Raw genomic sequence first — 6,322 nt, 5'->3', positions numbered from 1 at the left:
GGGAGGGCCACGTAGGCATGCCTCCGACGGTGGGCTGCTGCCCTGGTCTAGCCCTGCTCAACGTACCTGTAGTTGTCCCTGGTTGTCTTCACCGTCGGGGGGATCATGTCTCTGTGGTTGTGTGTGTGTGATGTCTTGTGGTGAGTGATTTGGAGGAGGGCACAGGGCAGTGGGACTGGGCTTTCTGAAGACCCAAGTCCACCAGCCAGGCCAGCTAAGCTATAGAGTCTGCCCTGCTGGCCTTCCTGATGAGCTGTTCTCCACTCCTGCTGTGCCCCTGTGACCAGCAAACTGGTCTTTGTGACCAAAATGACCATTCAGAGACATCAAACAACCAGTGACCAACCAGTAACTTTCCAGTAATTTGTTCAGTTGGTCACACTGCTTTGTTTGTTTAGGTCTTGCTGCAGAAGGTAACATTTTGTGGTTCTGTGGATGACTTCAGGAAAATCACAACTTTACGCACAGAAGGTTTTACAAAATATTAAAAAAATTTTTCTGATTATAAAAGAAATGTGAACATATTATTAGGAATTAGAAAATATAGAAACAATAAAGAAAGAAAATAAATCCCCCATAATTCTAATCCTTAGTTATAGCCTCTATTAACATAATTGTTTTTCCTTGCAATTAGTGGTTCCCTCCAACCTTTTTTCTCTCTATAGATATATGGCATAAAGTATATATTTTTTATTCCTGCTTTTTCCCCTAATGCTATATGATAAGCATTCCCCATATCCCTCAAAATTCTTTGAAAAGTATGATTACTGATAAATGCATAAAATTCCATGGTAACAATTAACCATCATTATGCGATTATTCTCCTAGTATAGGAGAATACATTTCTAAATTTTAAAGATAAAAATATATAATATCATTTATATTCAATTTATGGAAATGTGGGTGTCAGAGGAACACACTAGTGACACTATAGCACTGCAATCAGCAAAATCCAGATTCCAGGAAACTCTACAGGGCAAATGAACCAGTTTTTTCCAGCAAATAAACTACTGGGGGGAAGAGATCAGGGGAAGGGATCCCATAGAGTCCTGTGGATGAAAAGAGGCTTAAAAGGCATATCAACTAATTGCAATGTATAAATGATATTTGGGTCCATATTCAAACAAACGCTAAAAAAATTTAAGAGAGAGAAATGGAAACACTAACAGATATTTAATGATATTAAGGAATTATTATTTTTTTCAGAAGTGATAAGAGCATTGTGGTTATGTTTCTAAAATCAAATCCTTGCTTTTTAAAGACTTTTAAAAGGCAAGGATTTGATTTTAGAAACATAACCACAATGCTCCTTTTAAAAATTGCTCATTTCAAAAGATATATTTGGGATTTGCTTCAAAATAATGGGAGGGAAGACAGGGGATAGTGTGTGGAGATACAGATGGGTCAAGACTGGCCGCAATTGTTGAAGCTGAGTGATGGGTACAAGGAGGTTCATTTTACTATCTCTTTGCTTTGGCATCTGTTTGATATTTTCTATAATTAAAACGTGGGAAAAGGAACAAAGGAAAAGGAAGCTGGCATCTCTGATGCCAAGTGCTGAGTTTCGCTATGGAGGAAAGAGCCCTGTACTTGAATAAGACAGACTTAATTTTAGACCCACCTTTCATACTTACTGGCTATGCATCCTTGGGCTGCTTTCCTAATGTCTTTGAGCCTCAGAGCCCTCATTCATAAAACTCATACTATAAAGCCTGCCTCACAGTGTTTCTGTGAGGAAGAAACATGATCTTATCTGGGAAGTGCTTGGAAAACTAAGGAACACTGGGTATTTTATCTTAAGGGATGAGTAGAGCATGAGATCAAGGGGCAAGGACAATGTGTACCTCTTTCCTCCTCAGGAAGTTAAGTCTCCCCAGTTTTTCACTGACAGCTGGAGGGTGAGTGAGGCTTTTATAGAAAAGTACTCAGGTATGCCATTTTAATTCCCTTGTCATTTCTTTTATTATGTATTTTTGGTTGTTTTCTTAGTGGTTGCCCTGGGGAGTACCATTAGCATCTTAACTTACAACAATCAGTTTAGATTAACAACCAACTTAATTTTGATGGTACACAAAAACTTTCCTCCTATATAGCTCCATTTTTCCCCTCCTTTATGCTGTAATTATCACACATTACATCTTTTTAAATACATTTTTTATCCACCAATATAGATTTATAATTATCACTTTGTTCATTTTTCTTTTAAATCAATTAGGAAAAAAAATACACTCATACTGTCTTTTGTCTACAGTGTATACTGCAAATATACACGGGTGTATTTACCAGTGTAGTTACCTTTACTGGTGCTCCTTATTTCTTCATGTGGATTCAAGTTACTATCTATTATATTTTTACTTCAGCCTGAAGAAATCTCTTGGTATTTCTTGTAGGTCAGATCTGCTTCATGACAAAAGCTCTCAGTTTTTATTTATCTGGGGATGCTTTAATTTTGCCTTCAGATTTGAAGGATAGTTTTGCTGCATATAGAATTCTTGGTTGACAGTTTTTCTTTCAGCACTTTGAATATGTCATCTCACTGTCTTCCAGACTTCATGATTTCTTTATTTTTCTTTTTCTAACTCCTTTAGGTGGTAGGTTAGGTTGTTTATTTGAGATTTTTCTTGTTTCTTGAGATAGGCCTCTATTCCTATAAACTTCCTTCTTTGAACTGCTTTTGCTGTATCCCATAGATTTTGGAAAGTTGTGTTTCCATTTTCATTTGTCTCGAGGTATTTTCTGATTTCCAGTTTGACTTACTCACTGACTCATTGGTTTTTTAGTAGCATGTTTAGTCTCCACATGTTTGTGCTTTTCCCATTTTTCTTCCTGTAATTGATTTCTAGTTTTATATCATTGTGGTCAGAAAAAATGCTTGATATAATTTCTATCCTCTTAAATTTAATGAGACTTCTTTTGTGGCCTAACGTGTGGACGTCATGATTTCTGATAAAAAATCAGCTGTTAATCTTATTGCAGATTCCCGGTACCATATGTCACTTCTTTCTTAATGCTTTCAAGAGTCTCTGCCTTTTGAAACTTTGCTGAGCTTCTTGGATGTGCAGATGAATATTTTTCATCAAATTTGGAAAGTTCCAAACATTATTTCTTCAAATATTCTTTATACTCTTTTCTCTCTCTTTTCCTTTTTGGACTCTTACTATGCATATGTTGGTATGTTTGTTGATGTCCCATTGGTCTCTGTTCATTTTTCTTCATTCTTTCTGTTATTCAGTATGAATAATCTCAATGAATTTATCTTCAAATTCATTGATTCTTTCTTCTGGATGTTTAAATCTACTACTGAGCCCTTGTGGGGAAATTCTCATTTAGTTATTCTAATTTTCAAATCCAAAATTTCTATTTGATTCCTTTTTTATAATTTCTACATCTTTGTTGATATTCTCTGTTTGGTGAGACATTGTTCTCATATTTTCCTTTAGTTCTTTAGACACGGTTTCCTTTAGTCTCTGAACACATTTTAAATACCTGATTTAAAGTCTTTGCCTAATAAGTCCAATGTCTGGGCTTCCTCAGGGATAGTTTCTATTGATTGCTTCTTTCCCCTACATAGGGCCCATACTTTCTTGTATTTTTACATGCCTTGTAATTTTGTCGTTGTTGTTAAAACTAGACATTTAAAATGACATAATGCAGCAACTCTGGAAATCAGATTTCTACCCCTTCCCCAGGACGTTTTTGCTGTTGCTGCTGTAGAAAAATACCCTGAACATAACACAGGCCTTGGGCCAAATTCCCTTCAAGCCTGAAGCTCTTCTTCGGGTAAGTGGACTGTCAGAGTGGGCTTCTTGCCTATGGGCATGGAGCTCATTTTAGGAAAACCAGCACAGATTGAGCACCCTCAGTGCACTCTGATCATGATGCCTCTTTGAGGCTCTCCCAAACATCACACTCAGGGGGAGGCTTCTGCTCCTTCCACTCCTCAGCCTTTGGCTTGTCTCTCCAGAATCACTAGAGTGTGTTGAACCTGTAGATGTCACATTTAGTGGTCCTGATCCAGCCTTGCCCACACAATCCTAGCCAGGCCTGGATGACCTCCCCTGGGTGTCTGACTGGGTGTGAGGAGAACAAATTTCCAGCCTCTTCATCTGAGAAGGTCCCATCAGGCAAAATAAAAATGATGCTAAAGACTGTTACCAGCTGGAGTGATCAGTGCCCAGATGTCTCCTGGGCCAATAATTAACCAGGGGCCTGGGAGATGCCCAAAAGGCAGGCATGGAGAAAACATCTGGGTTACAAAGGGTCCAGGACAAAGGAAGCCAATGGCAGGACTGGTAGTCAAGAAGGGCTGTTCCCAGAGGCCCAGATGGTGGGCACATTGCCCAGGAAGGGACTTCCTCCTTTCATGGTGGATTCAGGGTTAGGAACAGGGTCAAGAGAGTAGAAATCTGTCATAGGCACACCCGCTATCCAGTGCCAGACTAAACAGTCCTTCTGAGGGGAATAAGGCAGAGGATGCTAAGGCCCTGGGGACCTTCAACTCCAGGCTGGCACAAGCTGTCTGTTTGCACAACAAGTATCTGTCACTAGGGTGTGATGTGACAAGAGTGTGGGCTTTGAAAACACACAGACCTGGGTTCAAATCCAGACTCTGCCACTTACCAACTGCTGTGACCTTGGTCAAATTTTATGCTTCTCTAAGAAAAAAAAAGAGGATGTTAGCACCTAGCTCATGGGGCTGTTGTAGGGTTGAATGAAATTGCATTTTTATAGAGTACCTCACACATAATGGGTAGTTGATCAATGAAAACTGTTCATCCTTGTTGGCGGCACTGAATAAGGGAGAGGAATAGACCATGCCACACTGCTTGAAACCATCCTATGGCTTCTTCTGCCTTAATCATTCTGAAGGCCTGCAATGACCTGCATCCTGGGTCAGGCCCCCTATTAGAAGCTCTCACAGCACTTGTATCTTCCTACATCTATTTACATTTTATGATTAGATACTTATTTGTGTGGTTGTTTGGATAATACCGGTCTCCCCCACTGGCTCTTCTGCTCACCATTCTGTGCTCAGTGTCTAGCAATCAATGGGGAAATGAATGAGTGGATGAGGATGAGGCTCCAGCCCTCACAGACCTCACTAGGGGCACACATGCAAAGAGAGGCTGGGGCAGGAGTCCAGGACCTCGGGGTAGTGATGGGGCCTGTGGGCCAGAGAGGCTGGAGTCCAACATGGAATTCTCACCCAGCCATCCTCCAGAAACTCACCCGACAACTCCCTTGACCCAGCCTCCTCCACTCCCCAATCCATAACTTCTTCTGCCCCACAGCCACCCAGTCCCGGAGCTGCATCCATGTGGACTCTACACAGGGCCATGGGGGTCAACCTGTGGGCTTCCCTGTGGTCCCAGACCAGGGGTGGGACCACAGCTGCCACAGCCCCGGCAGGGCTTCGGGAGCGAGCGTCTCTGTGGTTCCTTACTTTGCCAGGGGGCCTTACAGGCTGGCACAGTCCACTTTGTTCCCTCAGCAGTCCCAGCATCCAGGGTGGCAGAGCCTGGTCACCCCCCTTCCCAGAAACTGGCCCAGGAAACCAGGGGACAAAAGTGCTGCTCTGGTAGAGGGTGCCTTCACTGGGGGCTGGGGGCCCTTGTCGGGAAACATGGTCTCTTTCCCCAGGGCTGCCCTGCAGCTGACCTGGGCCTCAGGCTGCCTAGTCACTGCCCACCCCCTAATGACTTTAGCTCCTCATTCAGGGGGTCATCAGATACCCACCCAGGCCCTGCCCAGACTCTAGGCCACCCCAACCCCTTCCTTGCCATGGCCTGCAGTCTGCATGAGGTTAACCTCAGGCTTCTTCCTGGTTGTCTCTGATTCAGTTTCCTGGCTCTGGCCGGATAATGGTTTGGGGTTTGGCTGGGCCCTTCTGCTTGCATACTCAAAGTCAGAGTTCCTGACCCTGCCTGTTAACAGGCACCCTGTTAACAGGCACCTATGTCCCAGGGCCATTTCCTGCTCAGTCTCCCTTCAGCCCCACATCCTTGAGCTACAAGGTATCTGAATCCTCATCCCAGCAGGAAGCACCTGGCTCTGCCACCTTCTGCTGAGTACAGCCAGGCTCTGGCAGCATCCTGGGTCCCCAGTGCCTGCCCAGAGAGGAGCTGTGTTTGGCCTGGGCACCATGGGACCAGCTGGCAGGGGCAGCATCAGAACACACTTTATCTGAGGGCAGCCTTTAGAGTCCACAAGATGCTTTGGGGTTTGTCCCTGCATTTGAACCTCAGGCCAGGTATACCTGGCTTGTATTCTTAAGCCAGTTCTAAAGATGAGGAGAAACCTGAGGTTCAAAGGGATTAAATAC

The sequence above is a fragment of the Pseudorca crassidens genome, chromosome 2 (assembly GCF_039906515.1).
Source record: "Pseudorca crassidens isolate mPseCra1 chromosome 2, mPseCra1.hap1, whole genome shotgun sequence".
Taxonomy (NCBI): Eukaryota; Metazoa; Chordata; class Mammalia; order Artiodactyla; family Delphinidae; genus Pseudorca; species Pseudorca crassidens.
This window is presented reverse-complemented; position numbering follows the sequence as displayed.